Source organism: Neofelis nebulosa, chromosome 1 (genome assembly GCF_028018385.1).
Source record: "Neofelis nebulosa isolate mNeoNeb1 chromosome 1, mNeoNeb1.pri, whole genome shotgun sequence".
In the NCBI taxonomy this organism is placed as follows: domain Eukaryota; kingdom Metazoa; phylum Chordata; class Mammalia; order Carnivora; family Felidae; genus Neofelis; species Neofelis nebulosa.
Window position 1 is genome coordinate 160,912,311 of NC_080782.1, and position 18,362 is coordinate 160,930,672.

Genomic DNA, 18,362 nt, shown 5'->3' on the forward strand with positions numbered 1-18,362 from the left:
AAGGTGACATGACAATACTGAGGCTGGCAGAGCCTTTGTGGGGTGGGTGGTAGACCAAGGCATTTGAGACGAGGAGGGGTTGCAACCTACCAAAAATACCACAGCCTCTGTATGGAGAGGGCCTGCATACAGTACCTGGAGCCACAGCAGTCCTAGTAAGGGCGGCATCTGTAGGAGAGAGGGGTCAGAGGCCAGTCAGTGTCCTGGGTCGGAAGGAAAGCCAAACCAGTCATGAGGTCCAGGCCAATTCAGGGCAATGGGCAGAAACGCCACCGCTGCACTTCACCAACCAGAACTGAGTGCTGTCTGGTGGCCCAAACAGAAGGTGCAGAGATGGATCTGGCCAGTGCAGATCAGTGTGATTCAAAGCGCCACTACCATCTCCAGATGCTGAATCACAATGGTTCCCTTCTCGTGGGGCCTGTGAACCAAGGCCAGCATGAGTCATGCCAGCACTGCAATGGGAAGGAAGTTCAACAGACCCGTGTCTACATGCTGTAGACCCTGCTCAGCACTCGAGCCCTGATGATGGTCCAAAGCTGGGAGCACGCCACTGGCAAGTCCCCTGAGGTTCAAAGCAGAGCTTATGAAGTCAGACAGATTAGCAAGTTTAGTTCTGGTCTTGCCACTTAATGGCTATGGGACTCTGGCAAGTTACTGGACCTCTGCAAGCCTCAGTTTCCCCATAACTGAGTTTTTGTAGTTTCCCAGTGAAAGGGGTGGGAGGGCAGGACCCCTTTACAGTGCTGCATCCTTATATACTCCGCTGACGGGACCGTCCTTGTCTCACTGCCCCCCTCCCCTCCAGGGTGCCTTGAGGCTTGGGGCCCTGTGAGGTGCGGGCGGGGCTCAGGGGCTATTCCTCCCCTAGAAGAGCTGCCCAGTCAAGGCCCTTCAGACTCAGTGCAGGCTCCAAGGAGTCAACCCAGTTTCCTTTAAGATGCCTGCCACCCCCTTTTTTTGGAAAAGAGAGATGACTATGAAAGCTGAAGCCCCTTGGTTCTGCACCTTGGAATGTCCAGAGAAACTGTCACTGCAGTGACTTGAGTCCATGTGGCCATAGGTGGGGAAAAGGGAGAAGGTGGACTGTTTCTCAGTAATGTTGGATGATCATATAGTTGTCATCTAGGTTCCTGCCAACTTTCTTCTTTTAAAAAATGGCCGGGAGAAATACACAATTTGATCCAGGATCTTAGACACTGAATCTGTAGATAATTCTGGTACAAATTGGCTTGCTTTATGAATAATTGTGTAGAAAATAGCTCCCTGGGAAGTATTAGTGAAGATTAGTTAAGACGGAGAGTTAGGAGTTATAGTGAAACTCAGCAGACCTGAGTTCCTATGCCGTTTCTCCTTGGTTGGCTCCCAGGGCTTGAGTCTATCTTTTTATTTTATTATTATTATTTTTGAAATGTTTATTTATTTCTGAGAGAGAGAGAGAGAGAGAGAGAGAGACTGTGAACAGGGGAGGGGCAGAGAGAGAAGGCAACAGAGAATACCAAGTAGGCTCCATGCCATCAACACAGCGCCCAATGCAGGGCTCAAACTCCCGAATGGAGAGATCATGACCTGAGCCAAAACCCAGAGTCGGACACTTAACTGAATGAGCCACCTAGGAGCCCTCTTGTGTTTATCTTTTTAAATACCCAGCACCCAACTGCTGCTAAATCTATCACTTCAAGGACAAAACTGATCTGAGAGACTCCTGCCCAGTCATCACCACCACCAGTACCTCATTCTCCATATGATACAGATGTTTTCACATCCAGTCCTCCCATAATCCACACACACGAACTTCTATGTACTAGATAGAACTTGTTATGATTTCCATGAGATGCTTCCGTCAATTGGTGACATAAGGTGATCTGTTTAACTTGCCTTAATCAATCAACACATAGTAGAACACTGAAGTGTGTGCCTAAAAATGCTGCTGATCGAACGAAAGAAAAAAGAAGCAAACAAGTCCACAGACTCTTAAATACAAACAATAAACTGGCAGTTCCCAGAGGAGAGGTAGGTGGGGCAGAGTGAAACAAGTGAAGGAGATTAAGAGTGCACTTACTCTCATGAGCACTGAGTAATGTATAGAATTGCTGAATCATCATATTGTACATCTGAAACTAAGTATATAAATTATATAAGTATATAAGTATATAAATTATACTTAAATTAAAAAATAAATTTAGAGGTGCCTGGGTGGTTCCGTCAGTTAAGCATACGACTTTGGCTCATGTCATGGTCTGACACTTTGTGGGTTTGAGCCCCGTGTCGGGCTCTGCGCTGACGGCTCAGAGCCAGGAGTCTGCTTCTGATTCTGTGTCTCCCTCTCTCTGCCCCTCCCCTGCTCACACTCTGTCTCTCTCTCTCTCTCTCTCTCTCTCAAAAATAAATAAATGTTTAAAAAATAAAAATAAAAAATAAATTTAAAAAATGCTGTGGGTTCTCATAATCTATGCATCCATTAAAAAGCCACACCAAGGTGCTACTAAGGAGAGTAGCTTTGCACTGGACCCTCGGATGGGGCGCGAGGGATAGAACAATGAAAAGCCAGACAGAAGTCCTTGCCAAGGAGGAGCTTTCTATCCAGAAAAGGGAGGCAAACAATAAATAAAAAAATATATATGAACTGTGTTGGATGGCAGTAAGTCCCACTGTGGTGAAAAATAAAGTAAGAGCTGGCAGGCTGAGAGCAAGGTAGAGGGTGTAGTAGATAATAACACAAGTTTAAACAAGGAGTTGAGGGATGACTCACTGAGAAGGTGACATCTGAGCAGAGACCACACAGAAATGCAGCCTGGCAATGACCTGGGCCAGCACAAGGGCCTCAGTGGTGGAGGAGTGTGGCTCTGGGGTGGCTGGACCTGCTGCCCCTCCAGTCCCAGTCGCACAGGGACTGTGGTTGCATTGTGGAGAAGAGTGGTTAAGCATAGAGCATGAGAGGAGATGAACTGCCCTGTTCAGGGGGCTGGGGGTGGGGGTAGGGAATCTGGGCCAGGGCTGGACCAGCAAGGACCCAGCACTGCCCAAACAGCACCCTCTGCTAATGTGATGCACAGCATCGTCCACAGTGACCCTGTGGTGCCCTCCTCCTCAAGAATCTCCATGGTCCTGGGTAACCAATATGTGTGTGCTCATGTGCGTGTGTGTGTGCGTGTGCACATCTGTGTGGAGAAAGAGGGGAGCATTCAAGGGAGAAAAAGGACTTCTTGCTTTTAGGGTAGGTGGAGTCCAAACAATTAATTGTAAATGAAAAGAGATGAAACTCTTTTCTATCATGCATCAGTAAAGAGAATCCTCAGCAATTACACTGGATTCATGATAAATGTGATAATATGACAAGCAGGTTTCAAAGATGGCCCCAAGATTCTCACCTCTTTGTGTATGTGGTGTTCACGATCCCCTCCCCTAGCAAGGGGTCCTACGAATATGATGAAATGGCCACCCCCATGATTATAGAATATTATGTAAGGTTTTATGTTATTTAAGGCTCTCCTGCTGGCTTCAAGAAGTAGCTACTGTGTTGTCAGAGGCACACATGGCTTGGACTGAGGGTGGTCTCCAGGAGCTGACTGCAACCACCAACCAGCCAATGAGGAAACTGGCACCTCAGTCTGACAAGCACAAGGAACTGAACTCTGCCAACCTGCATGAACTTACAGAACCCCAAGCTACAGATGAGGACACAACCCAGCCAACTTCCTTATTTCAGCTTTGTGGGACCCAGAGCAGAGGACTCATAGATGCTATGCCCAGACTTGTCATCTATAAAAATTATAAGATAATAAATATACAGTAAAACCTTGGTTTGCGAGCATACTTCATTCCAGAAAACTGCTTGTAATCCAAAGCACTCGTATAATCAAAACAAATTTCAAGAACCACTGGCTCAGTTGTGATCACGTGACATTCAGCATCATGTACAACTTGTATTGCAAGACATCACTTCTTTATCAACTTAAGATTTATTAGGAATGTTTGCTTGTCTTGCAGAACACCTGCAGGACGAGTTGCTTGCAATCCAAGGTTTTACTGTAATAAGTTTGTAGTAATTTATTATGTAGCAACAGAATACTAAGACAAGTAAGGACAAAGGTCACAGGTTATGAGAACTTCGAGGTGTTTTACCACTGTCATAATACCCAAAGCTTCTATATACAAGGTAAGTATTATTAGCTTCATGTTTGAAATAATCTCAGGAAACAAGGCATTAGGTATGTTTTGTCTCTTAACTGCAGGGCACTATCTGCTAAAGCCAAGAATTGACTTGACCAGCATTCCAGGAAAGTGTTTAGCACAGACACTGCCTCTTAGGTAATATGGAGTCTTCCATTACCGAAGGGTAACTTCTTTATCCCTACTTGGTTTGCCCATTCTTCCTGGGCCCTGCTTTTACAAGCTGCTATGGGCCGAGCCATCCCAGTGATGATGTGTGGTGACTGTACTAACAGTGAGTCCACAATCATTTAGCTCATGCGAACGAACCAACTGGAAGAGGCAGAGAGAACCAGAGCAGTTGAAGAGATGCCTAAGAAAGCAAAAGAGGTTGAGAAAATGTAGGAGGTGAAGGGGAAGTTTAACGTGGCAGAAGCCATTCCCAAAGGGCAAATCAAGCCCCAAGGAAGTGACAGGGAAAAGAGAGAAACTCAGCCAGAGCACAGAAACAGACACCAGCAAAGAATCCTTGGGTAAATAGCAGGAAGTCCCTGGGACAGAGGCGACAGATGGAAATTCTGCGACCACAGTTTAGTAATGCTTTAACTAGGGACAGATTATTGATTCCCCCAAATGCTTATACCACTCTGTGCCAATAACTCTCCACAATTAGCAGATAATTTAATCATTACAGATAGAAATAATACAGTAAGATGTGATATTAGGTAAAAGTATGATGTTCGTTTGGAAAGAACTCTCAATGCTGCCGTGATAAATTATACATCAGAACAGTGTTGTTTAGCTACTGTGACCGCCTAATGGATTGTGAAATCAGGTTATTAGGTTGTGATATCCATTTTACAGAGGCAAAGATAGATTTTAAAGAAATCCTAAGACATCATATGTAAGAAGTGTTTTGTGAAACTTCTCTTTTGGCCACATATATACCCATACAGATGTGTGTGTGTACTAGGCTACAACACAAAGGCTGTTTCCTCAAAGCTCTGTTGTGTAAGCCCCAAGAGTGGACAAGCTCAAGTTGTGTTGAGTCTAGATCAGCTTCTATACCCTCCTGGTAGGTTCTGGGCAGCATCAGGTCCAACCAGAAGGTCACTTCCTGCTGGCAGTGGTGTTGCGCTTCTACCTGGGTGATACTGGTCAAATGGCTATTGCATTTTTGTTCAAAACTCTACTAAAAGTCACCCTGAAATGATCAAATTCTGGAAGATGCAACTCTCAGGAAGGCCCCCTCAAGTGGGAATGGCCCCTGCTCACCTGCCTGCTTATAAGCACCCAATGAAGGGAGGAGGCGGCTGAAGAGTGGTAGACAACAAAGATGGCAGATGTTTGTGGATTGGGAGAAATGAGACTGTTCTCTTCCCGGTTCAGAACACTTTCTCTCCAATGCTCTACCACCTTAGCCGCCATGAAATTTCCTGCGTATCTCTATCTGGGTTTTACCCCTAACTATAACCAGAACAGCCTCAAGCACGGTCAGAGCTGAGGGCAGACTCAGGGAGTCCATTCAACTCAGGTAAACATGAACTTGCTATAAAGAAGACTACTCCTGACCAGCGCCCTCCCTTGTGCCCTCAACTCAGACCTTCGGGGAAACAAATGCACTGCTGTGGATTCAACGCCTGGAGCCTCCTGGGAACTAACGCTAATGCTCACCCTAACTTTAACCCTAACCAGAACCCTCAACCGAAACATAACCCTGTCTCGAACCCTAACACTACACTGAAACCGCGCCATCACATGGGCCCTCACTTAAGCCCTCAAGGGACATCAGAAGACTGGAGTCGTGTCAGCCCTGACAATGTCCCTGGACAGAACACTAACCATAGCTAAGGCTCTCTCCCCATGGGGACCCAACACCAAGGTCTGACAACACCACTTGCCTGGGGTCCATAAGCGGTGCAGGATCACCTGGCATATTACCTGGAACATCACCATGTCGTTTCCAAGTCCCGGCTGCAGCTGCACGAGAGGATTCCTGAGGCATACTGGTCCACTGGCCCATAGAGTTCTACGGCCTTGGATCACAAATACTATCTGACCGGGACCTTCCCTTGTGCCCTCAAGGCAGCCCTTCGGGGAGATAACGGCACAGCTGTGGGTTCAGCGACTGGAAACTCTTGGGACCGAACACTAACCCCCAGCCTAAGCCCTAACCCTACCCTAATCCACTATCCCTAAAAATAAAAAACCTAAAGCTAACCCTAAACCTAACCATAAACTGTAACACTAACCCTAACACTAACCCCTGATCCAAATACCGACCCATTACCCTAACCAATGTCCTAGACCTAGACCTCACCTTAACCCTAAATCTAATGAAAACCCTAACCCTAACCCTAACCCTAACCTAACCCTAACTCTCAAACCCAAGCCCTAAACCTAAACCTAAGCCTAACCCAAGACCAAACCTAATGCCTAAACCTAACTCCAAACCCTAACCCCTAACCATAACCCTAAACAGTAACCCTAACCCTAAACCCAACCCTAATGCATAAACCTAACTCTAACCCCTAATGCTAACCCCTAACAACAACCTTAACCGTAACCCTAACCCCTAACATCAAACCCAAACCCAAACCCTAACCCAATGCTCACAACACACAGGAATGGTGTCACATTGGCACTGGTGAAGTCCCTGGACAGAATATTAACCCGAGTTAAGGATCTCTCTGGTTGGGGACCCAATTCCTAACTCTGAGAACACCACAAAAAAAGGGCCCAAAGTGGTGCAGGATTACTCAGCATGGAACATGGAACATCATCATGACATTTCAAATGCCCGCATGGAGCTGCAGAAGGGGGTTGATGAGGCCAAACCGAAGATGTCACACACACGAGGCTGGCCTTGGCAAAGACTAAGTCTGAACAGGTCGCTCAAATAAGGCCTATACTCAATCCTCTGAGGAGACCACTACGCTGCTGGAGTTTCAGCACTTGGAGCTTCCTGGGACCTAACCCTAACCTAAACCATGACACTCAGCATACCGCTCAAACTAAACCTCAACCCAACTCTAAACCTAACCCTACACATGACCCGCACAATCATGGACCTCATTCAGCCTTCTAGGGTGATCACGGCACTGGTGTCACTTCAGCCCTGGCAACATCGATGGACCGAACCTTAACCTTGGCTAAAGATTTCCCCAGTGGGGACCCCATTCTTAAGTCTAAGGACACAATGGACGTGAGGACCATAAACAGAAGAAGATTACTCGCCATGGAACCTGGAACATCACCGTGTCATTTCCAAAGACAGAAGGAGATCCACAGGGGATTTCTTGAGGTCTAACCGAGGAGTAACCCTGGCACCCAAAACTCAGCCTCACTGGGACGCTCATTAGACCACCCACTCAGCCCTGCGGGGAAACAACTTCCCTACTGGGTGTATAGCACCAAGAGCCTCCTATGACGAAACCTAATCTTAACTGTTACCTTCAGTATACACGTGAAGCTAAATCTCACGTCATCGTTAACACCCACCCTACACCTAACTCCCAACATGCATGGGCCTTCAATTCATCGATGCAGAGAGATCACAGGACTGGTATCACTTGGGCGCTACAAACTTCCCTGACCCAAATTCAAAGTGTAAGTAAGGTCCTCTCCGCATAGGGAACCAATTCCACAGTCTGACACAATACAAATAGGATTGAGAAATGGTGGATAAATACTCGACATGGAAACTAAAATATCACAGAATCATTTCAAAACCACGAATGTAGCTACAAAAGAGGATTCCTGAAGACTACCGGACCATAGGCCCATAGAGCGCTCTAGACTTGCAACACAAAGACTAACCCTAAATGGCACCCTCCCTTGACCACTCGACTCAGACCTTCAGGGAGACAAGTGCCCTATGGTGAGTCCAGCACCTGGAGCTGTCTGGGATGTAACCCTAACCTTAAACTAACCCTAACCCAAACTCTAATGATAACCTAAATCCTAACCCTAACCCTAACTGGAACACTAACCCTAACACTAACCCTAACCCCCTAACCCTAACCCTACCATAACCATAACCCCTAACCCTAATCCTAACCCCTAACCCTAACCCTAACCCTCGGAAGGAGACCAGGAGTCACACCTGCCCCTGGCCACATTAATTACACATTGTCATAGAACAAATTGTCCCATCTTCGAATCTCTTCTCTCTCCTTTACAAAGAGCAGAGACCACATGTGAGGAAGGTAAGGAAATTAGTGCTCAGTGAAGGAGTGGGAGACTCCAGGATTATTCCACAGCACAGAATCCACACTTGGCAGGCTTTCTGGAGGCCATGGTCCTGGAGTCATGCATGTGGCTCTCTGAGACCATGCAGCCTCAGTGAGAAACTGCCTGCTGGGAAACACAGTTCCTCCTATATTCTTGATTCTTAACAAGTATAAATGTCCAAGATTATATTACAACAGAGAGGCCAAGGACTACAGGGCCAGTCTGCTATGTGGCTCTTGTGGCCAAGGCCACATTCAACATTTGGAGGGTTATTATATCTCTTGGCAGGATAGGAGGCTAGGAGGGAAGAGTTATTTGTCTCAACCACACAGACGTTGGGAATGGAAACATCCTGTGGACCGGTCTACACTGCCCATAGACCTGTTAAATTGCCAAGAGCACAGTCAGCTCAGTAATTGGCTATGGGGGTTTTTAGGACCTGAGCTGGTGGACCACAGATGCCTGCCTGGATGGTCAGAGGCCAAGGGCTGTCCTGTCTGAGACCTGACTGTCTACTGCTGATGGCTCCAATGGGACCAGGGATACAGCCAGTGCCAGGAGGCCCCTCCCATTCCACAAGAAGGGCTGCACATGGGGTCTTATAGGATGCTGCACTCAGACCTATATAAACCGACACATGTCCGAGTGCCCTGTGGGTCAGGGCTGTGCTGAAACCTAGGGCTGCCCAGGCAGAGTGTGGCCAGCAACACCCTCACCAGGTGAGAGGGTGGAAGAATCCTGTGTAATCTCTGAGGCTCTCCACAATGCTGGACTGGGTCTGAGTTCGATCTGAAATAGTCAGGGACCAAGCGGACATTTGACTCTCCTTCTCTTGGTACCCAGGGCTGAAGGGGCAGAAGACCGATGTTCAGATCAACCTCTGATGCATGTGTGATCCTGGGTGAGTCCTGTCCAATCTGGAGGGCCAGAGAGATGGAAAAGGGGGATGAAACACAGGCCCTGATCTCAAGCCTTGCACTGACCCCATTGCATGTGTATTTTAACAATAAAATCTTAAGTCTAAACCTTAACATTTTGTTTATACACTCACCACTGATGGACATTTGCATAGTTTCTACATTTTGGCTATTGTTAACACTGCTAGGGGTTAGGGGTTCCAGGTTCAGGGCTTAGGTCCAGGTTTTGGGTTCAGGGTTCAGATTCAGGTTGGAGTTAGAGGTCTGGGTTTGCAGTTCAAGGTTTAGGGCTAGGGTTTCAGATTGGGGTTTGGGTTCGAGGTTCAGGGTTCAGGTTAGGGGGTAGGCTAAAGGTTAGAGGTTACAAATTTTCTTCAGGTTGTCATCATAGATACAAAATTTCTCCCCAAAGGGTATAAACCTAGAATCTATTTACTCTGTGTGTCATGAACAGGTTCAGAGTTAGTGTCCCAGTAACTCCCTACTGACAGCATTCTGATGCTAGAGTTGGCCAGCTGCACAGAGGCTTCCCCTTGTCTCAAACATACCCTTTGCAGAGAACACACCCTGTGTGATTCATGGAGGTGTGAAACTAAGACCAGGACTCATGGAATATGAAACAGGATACAATATGAAACAATTCATGGACTCCTTATTCTTTCACAATAACAAATATCGAGTTTGGCTCCCAACAGAATGTTATAATGTACCCCAGGAGTGACTATGGTACTATCGACACAAAATGAAGAAACCCTTTTTTTTTTTTAATTTTTTAAATGTTTATTTATTTTTGAGAGAGAAAGAGAGACAGAATGAGAGTGGGTTAGGAGCAGAGAGAGGGGAGACACAGAAGCAGAGGTAGGCTCCAGGCTCTGAGCTGTCAGCACAGAGCCCAACGCAGGGCTCGAACTCACGAGCTGTGAGATCATGACCTGAGCTGAAGTCTGACACTCAACCGACTGAGCCACCCAGGCGCCCCAAGAAACCCTTTTAAAGAGAAAGGAAAAAGAGTTTTATTTGAGCTCAAGTTAGGGCTGCTGCCAACATACACAATATTCCCAAAGAAGAGAATGCTCAGGAGAAGGAACATTTGGCACAGGGTTACATGGTTTTTCAGTAGTTACAAATCTATGTGACAAAGGACATTCCAGAAAGTTACAGACTTTATCTTATCTTTTTGGTATGTGCAGGGCTATGTGACTTTAATCTTATGGGAACCAGGGATGTTTCTTTCCTTTTCTTATCTTCTGTTCAAAATCCTCCTTTGTGGTTTTTTGTCTGTTTGTTTTGTATGTTTGTTTAATGAAGCAGACATACAATGTGTGCTCAGGGAAGAAATAGAGTCCATGCTCTGAAGTTCTGCCAGGTCATTCTGACCTTGGTAAATGTTGAATTGTAGCTTCTCTGGGGAGCCCAGGAGCAAGGCCGACAAACATTAACAGCTGAAAGTTTCCCATATCATTACTCACTACTGGTACCAAACAGGGCTCCCTCCCCCTGGCTTAAGCTAAGAATCACAGGAGGATACTTACTTCATTGTCAAAAATAAAACTGTATTAATAACTAATTGGATGTTCCAGTGTACAATTTGTAGGGGAGTCATCAACATTTTCAATATGCAAATACCTAAAACGCAGGCAATATTGTAACACACGGCTCATTGGAATACCAACTACAAGGAGATTGATAGAAGTAATAAAAATATATCTACTATTAAACTCAACAATCACACTTTATGAGGATACCTATCCATAAAATCTAACATCTCTCCATAAGGAATACATCCATTAAGATCATGAGTGACAACAGCCTGCTGTCCCCTGTAACCACCCCGTCACTTACCAGATGCCTGTAATACCCACTCCAGCCGCTAGAGACATACTTCCCAGCAACAGAAGGGGACTTGCCCACTCCTCAGGCATCAACTCTTACAGGGACCTACATCTTAACAATCCTGCTCCTTGGAAATTCCAGCCCTTAGAACAAAGTCACAGAAACCACGCCCATACTTCATTAAAAAAAAGGCCGGTATCTCATCAGCCAGACGCTGCAGGTCCACCACCACTCTCGTGAAGTAACTCCACAGTGGACTCCAGATCCACCCTCTTCCCAAGATTACAAAGTGCATCATTCTTCCAATACCCCATCCTTAGAACAATTCTTTTTATTGTCTTAATCAGTCCTGCGTGCAGGCTCAAAGTGAGCCCTGTGAAAGCCAGGTACCTTCTTAAGAGCACTCAGGCTGTCATGTCTATTGAGATTTGCAGATCCTTTCAGACAGATGGGGTGCCCTCTCTCCGACTTCTCTACCAACTACAAAATACATCAACATCCAAAAGCCATTCTTCTGTGAAATTACTTATGGTGAAACACCACCAACCCCTCACACCTTCTAAACCTAGGTAAATTGGCCAGGGCTGTGACCCCTACCCCCTACTCTGCACAACCCCTTACCTGTGTGTTCCAGACCGGTTTTCACTTTGTTCATTCTCAGCCATTGTCTCTGCAGAATAGTTCATACCAAGCCAGCACCTGGGACATACTCAATTCTATAAGTTAATATTTATTTCATCAACCACCACACATCCCCAAACCATTATCACCATGGCAACCAGAAACACCATCCACACCAGCAAAGGTTCCTCTTCTTTGAGTACTTGAGAACAGAACCTTGTGGAGGTGAGCTCTACATGGTGCAAAGAAAAAATACTGCTCCCAGATTCTCCTGCAAGCTCTCAAGAAAAGGGTTTTTAGTAATATTTCAACTCTAACTTACCTTATAATGGCACATCCACATGTCTACAACCCAATGGGAGTGGTATTAATAAAATGACCTGTAGCCCTCAGGTGATTTTATTTTATTTTATTTTTTTTTTTTTAAATTTTTTTTTTCAACGTTTTTTATTTATTTTGGGGACAGAGAGAGACAGAGCATGAACGGGGGAGGGGCAGAGAGAGAGGCAGACACAGAATCGGAAACAGGCTCCAGGCTCTGAGCCATCAGCCCAGAGCCTGACGCGGGGCTCGAACTCACGGACCGTGAGATCGTGACCTGGCTGAAGTCGGACGCTTAACCGACTGCGCCACCCAGGCGCCCCTATTTTATTTTATTTTTTAAAGAGAGAGAGAAGGGAGCACCTGGGTGGCTCAGTCACTTAAGCATCTAGCTCTTGGTTTCAGCTCAGGTCGTGACCTCACAGTTCATGAGTTCGAGCACCTGAACTGACAGTGAAGACCCTGCTTGAGATTCCCTCTCTCTCTCTGTCTGTCTCTCTCCTCTCTCTCTCCCTCCCCTGCTATCTCTCTCTCAAAAATAAATAAACTTAAAAAAAATAAAAGAGAGAGTGAGTGCACACACAAGCAGAGGAGGGCCAGAGAGAGAGGAATAGAGAGAATCCCAAACAGGCTCCACTCCCAGCATGGAGTCCAACATAGAACTCAACGTGAGGCTCTATCTCACGACCATGAGATCATGACCTCTGGGGCTTGATCTCACCATGATATAATGACCTGAACAGAAATCAGGAGTCCAGATGCTTAACCAACTGAGCCACCTAGACGCCACATCCCTCAGGTGATTTTAAAGGTGCTTTCTGATTCATTAAATAACATGATCAGTTGCAGTTTGGGAATTCACTACAGTTTATATGGCAGTGATGCTCAAAGATGGAAGTGTGAATGTGAGTGTGTGCATTTGAGTATATGTTTAATTCTAGTCACAGTAATTCAGTAGAATAGACCTTCTCATTATTATAGAACTTTGATTTGAATGGCACCAAACAGTTCAAGATGGTTGAAAGCAGTAAATACTATGGCATTCATGCTTGGTGTTCACTCTTTGCTTTTCTTTTAAAATAACTTAAAGCACATTAAAATGCATCATGGTACCTCTTTTTCAACAAACCAAGATGCCCTGAAAAATGTGTCCAAGCTGATTTCCCCTCCTCTGCTGCCCTCTGGAAGCAAGGATAGATCCACTTCAAGCAAGAAAATATTTCCCAGAGCTTCAGCTGTGTCTTCACAGTTAGAGTTCAGCTAATTTCCAAGTTCCATGTTCCTTTCTTTTTCCATAGCATGTCAAACCTTCTGAATTATGTAAGCTTCTTCAATGTAATGCTTTATTCCTGAGAAAACATCAATCATGTGGCCACCTAGGTGCATTGGACAAATCCTGTCACTGTGAGGATGGCCCTGGGGTCCTCTATCATCCATGACGTACGTCAAGGAACCCCCACAGTCAGGAAGGCTTGCTTCCTGAGGAGTAAGGAAAAGGCAGTGAGTCAACATGTCAGTCTAGGTAAAAGTTGTAAATCCAAACATTACACTACAAAGTTTTGGCCCTATAGTCTTTGGTTTTGTGGTATCTTCTGCATTTTAAATTTTGAAAAGAAGTTGGTAGCCTCAGAAAAGACAGCTATCATCTGGTTTCTGTGGCAGAACAAACATCTATCTCCCTTAGGCCTTTTTATGAACTTCTGAAATTTCTGTTTGCTTCCAACTACTCATGGGACAATAAGAACGCTACCTTTAATGTTGGCAAGGGCAGGGGCACCTGGGTGGCTCAGTGAATTAAGCAGCTGACCTCAGCTTAGGTCATGATCAGTTTGTGAGTTCTAGCCCCATGCTAGGCTCTGTGCTGACAGTGCAGAGCCTGCTTGGGATTCTCTCTTCCCCATCCCCATTCATGCTCTCTCTCTCAAAATAAATAAATAAGTTTAAAATATATATATATTGGTAAGGCCAGTGCTAACCATCACAGAGGTGGACAACAAACTGAAAACAAGGCAGGCAGTCCAAATAAATAGGCGAAGGCAAACAGGTCCACCCTTTCCACACACAAAGCTCTCTGAAAGGCCCAGGGGCTGGCCTAAAGACAGAGAGGGGTGATCTTATAGCTACTCCAGCCACTTGTTCACCTAAAATCCACTCTCAGTGACTAGAGAGCTGCCCAGATAGTCAAAAAAGAAAGGAGCAGAAAGGCCAGAGCATCACAGTTTGCTCTATCCAAGCTGCAGGCCAGATCTTCGCAAAGTAGGAGACATAGCTTTCAATGGACCTCTATAGAAGCCCCTTCTTGTATCAAAGACAAATGTGAGAACTGTGGCTATTTGAACTTTTTGCTTTGAAATTGGACAATGTTTATCCCTAATAACTCCCAAAGAACAAGTTATCATTCTTTCATTATAATACTAACATCAGTAACTTATATATTCTATGGGAAAGACAGAAAACCAGAGACACCTAAATCTAGGCAGCCCTGTTGTTGAAATGAATTGAAGGACTAGATGTGACTTAAGAGGGCAAAACACACTAGCAGGTGAAGAGCAGCTCTTTACAATTATAAACTGAGAAACAGAATGCCACAGTTACCCTGTGTAAATGTCTGTATTTATTTCTCTGTCATTTTTCTGATGTTCCTTGAGACGTACGTTAATGCTCTAGTTTGGATTGGAAATTTAAGTCTGCCTTTTTCTGACAAAAATTCTGTACGGTTTTAGACCTTCAATTCACAGACTGCACTGTGTTTGCAATTGTGATTCTGTGTCAGCTTTGAGTATACGCACAGGCACAGCTGTGTCCTCCTCCATCAAGGACACTGAGGTGATCACTTCTTGCTGCAACTTTAGTTCTCCTGTATCCACCTGCTCCCCACTTCAAGTTTAGACCCTAGAACCTAGCAGGAATTGAGAAAACACCCAAATAAGTTATGAAGTATGTGCTAAATAGGAGACTTAAAGTTTCTAAATAGGACTTAAGTCTCCTAAATAGGAGACTTAAAGTGGACTTTAAAAGTCTGTAAGGTCTAGTTTTAGTACAGGGTTTTATGAGGCTAATTTGTGCTTTCTTAGGTTACTTCAGGTTTAGGGCAATATACTGACAGGCTCTAAAAGACTAAGGTTTCAATAATTGGGAGTTCATTTGAATTATCCATATACTCTATGATAGCTTTGTTTACATAATTTCAATTCAAAATAATGGCAGAGGGTATTTTGTTGCTATGTTAGTTTGTCATTTATAGAGAAATTCTCACTAAAATGGACCGAATTACTGCCCCATCACAATCTACATTTGGCTTCCAAGAGTTGCCCTACACTAGAGGCTTGTTTGTTCAGAGTTCTGTTAAAACAACTCATTCTAACACTTGAGGAAAAAACCAAGTACCACAGCCAAATTCTGGCCTGCAGCCACCATGAACCTTGTTTCTGAAATTGGATTTCAAAACAGAAGGTAAAAAGCTCCACAGAAGCTTCTTGGGGCACCCAGGTGGCTCAGTCAGTTGGGCATCCAACTTTGGCTCAGGTCATGATCTTGAGGTTCATGAGTTCAAGCCCCACAGCATGCTTGCTGCTGTCAGCACAGAGTCTGCTTTGGAACCTCTGTCTCTGTCTCTGTCTCTGTCTCTGTCTCTCTCTCTCTGCCCCTCCTCCACGCACATACACACACACTCTCTCTCAAAAATAAATAAATGTTTAAAAAAAAAAAAAAGGTTCTTAAATAACAGAAACTCAGAACTCCAGTGCTCCAAAGGCATCCACACACTTGGCAACCAGGTCCAGACCCTAGGGACTTCCATCTGCAGATAGCAGAGCTCAGAACAACTCTGTGTCCGCAAACAGTTCACAAATTGACAAACCACCCCAGGAGGGCAGATCTTCAGCAACTGAAGAAATAATACACTGTTATCTTGCTATCAGTCTCTGGTCACTACCCAGTTCTTTAACTGGAAATTGTGTGATGTGAGTACAAATTACACTACCTTCCAGGGGGAGGCCTTAGGGGTAACAATAGTAATAAGAGTTGAAAGTTATTTTGGTAACACTGATACAGCAGCAACACGTAATTATTACAATACTTTTAAAATACAGGCCTAAAATGAGAAAAACAGCAATCTCAAAAGTTAATATGTAAAACTAAGTGGTCAGAGAAAAGATTCTCTCATTTCTACATTTATTTATGTATGGCTTAAATTTATGGCTTAAAGAGTATGGATTGTATTTCTATTAAGGCTGAAGACTTTTTCACTATTTATTGGACATCTATGTTTCTTCTCTTGTAAATAAGCTGTTCGTCTTTTTTCTGTATATTTAATGCGGTGTTCAACTTTCCTTTTTCACAAAGAAAGTTTTGTTGTGTTAGTAGATAAAAGTTCATGTCACAGTTTTGGACTTGGGAGAGTGGGAGGTGTTTTCCCAGGTAAAGGAAATTTTCAACTTTTAACATTTGGGGACCCTACTCCTGGGCTTCCGGAAACTACTTAACGTTTACCAAGGTCCGTAGCACACACTATGTCTGCTTCATTAAATAAAATAACAAAAGAGGTGCATTCTTAACACAAAAAGATAAGAAAAAGTAAGAAACTTCCCTGATTCCTTCAAGATTAAAGTCACACAGCGCTGCATATACTGGAAACTTAAAGTCTGCAACTCTTGGAAACGTTCTTTGCCTAATAAAATGGAACTTTTAATGTAAAAAATGTATATAACCCTATACTGAAGATTGTGTATCACAGGAAGTTGTCCTAATCTAGACCTGAATAAAACACTCTTTTTAAAAATTTTTTAATGTTTTTATTTATTTTCAAAGGAGAGAGACAGAGCATGAGTGGGGGGAGGAGCACAGAAAGAGAGTGAGACACAGAATTCAAAACAGGCTCCAGGCTCTAAGCTGTCAGCACAGAGCCCAATGCGGGGCTTGAACTCACGAGCTGTGAGATTATGAAGTCGGGCGCTTAACCGACTGAGCCACCCATGTGCCCCAAAATGCTCTTTTTTAAAGAGATTCTAAAATGTTTGTTTATTGTGCCTTACAAGATGAATGGTTCCTCCTCCCTCTCCCAGGAGTGTGTTTACAGTGTACCTTGGCCGGTACAGTCTTCAGGCCCAGGCAACAATATATATGTGTGTGTATATATATATATATACACACACATATATATATACACACACATATATATATACACACACATATATATTGTGTATACACAATATGTATATATTGTGTATATATATATATGTATATATACACACTATATATATATATACACACACATATACATGTGTATTTATATATGTGTATATATATATATTTGTGTGTGTGTATATGTATATGTGTATATATATATATATATATATAGTTTTAACCCTTTTAATTGTGCAGTTTTCTTTCGAGGCTATTAAATCTAAACACAACTAACGGATCACTCTGCTACACAAGCAAAAACCTGCAAATGCCCTAAAATGCGCCTGTCACTATTTAAATATTAGAAGTCAGAATATTCTCAAAAATCAAAGAACGCAGGGCCCTCAGTTCCAAGTGAATGGGAGGTCAAAACAGCAGACTGGAGAAGCCTTGCACTGAGCATGAGTGGGTACCGACTGCACAACCCGGCGGGCTGCTGGTTCGACGGCAAAGCTCACTAGGCATTCGCAACAATGAATCTGCTGCGCAGCACCGTCTCGGCCGGCCATTCGAGGTCTGCGGGCGTGTTCACCTCAAGGAACCGGCAGAAGCGAGAAACAGAGCGGCCAGGCGACCTTAGGCCGGGGATCGGACCGTCGACCTGCCGGAGTCAACAAGGACTACAGCCGCTGAGACCGCGGCTCACTCGGTCAGGGTAACCAGCACTGTAGACCCAACCCTGGCCGGCGCCCGGGATCCTCCGGGGGCGGGACTGAGCGCGTAACTTCCGGAGGCAGGGCGGGCTGCTCCGCACGCCAACGTACTCCCAAAACGGCGCCCGGCGATCTGCGACCTGATTGGGCGGCGCTGGAGGGCGCGGGACGACAAACTAGCTTCCCATCAGCCCCCACGGACCGTCCCGCGGCCGCGCGCACGCCCGCGCGCCCGCATCCCGCGCCTGCGCCGCGCAGCCATTCGGGAGGCCGCCGCGCTGCAGGGCCTCGCGGAGCAGCCGGGTCCCGCGAGCGCAGCTTCCGAGGTCATTCGAGTGTCTGGACGCCGCCGAGGCCCACCGGTGAGGAGCGGGGCGGGACTGTCGCCCGGGCCGGGGCCCACCCCGCCTCCGCCAAGGCCCGAGTCCGGGGAACCCCGTCCGGGGCG

General features: G+C 45.3%; 1 protein-coding gene across 4 annotated transcripts in view; it reads left to right on the top strand.

The window, feature by feature from the left end:
• The first annotated feature begins 18,139 nt into the window (after positions 1 to 18,139).
• CHAMP1 (chromosome alignment maintaining phosphoprotein 1) overlaps positions 18,140 to 18,362 on the top strand; it is a 28,033-nt gene continuing 27,810 nt past the window's right edge. The window contains exon 1 of one of the 4 annotated variants that reach the window (XR_009265355.1): positions 18,140 to 18,276. The gene's annotated coding sequence lies outside the window, so the exon portion shown is untranslated. The remainder of the gene's footprint in view (positions 18,277 to 18,362) is intronic. The other 3 variants (XR_009265354.1, XM_058741406.1, XM_058741411.1) reach the window with 3 other exon arrangements.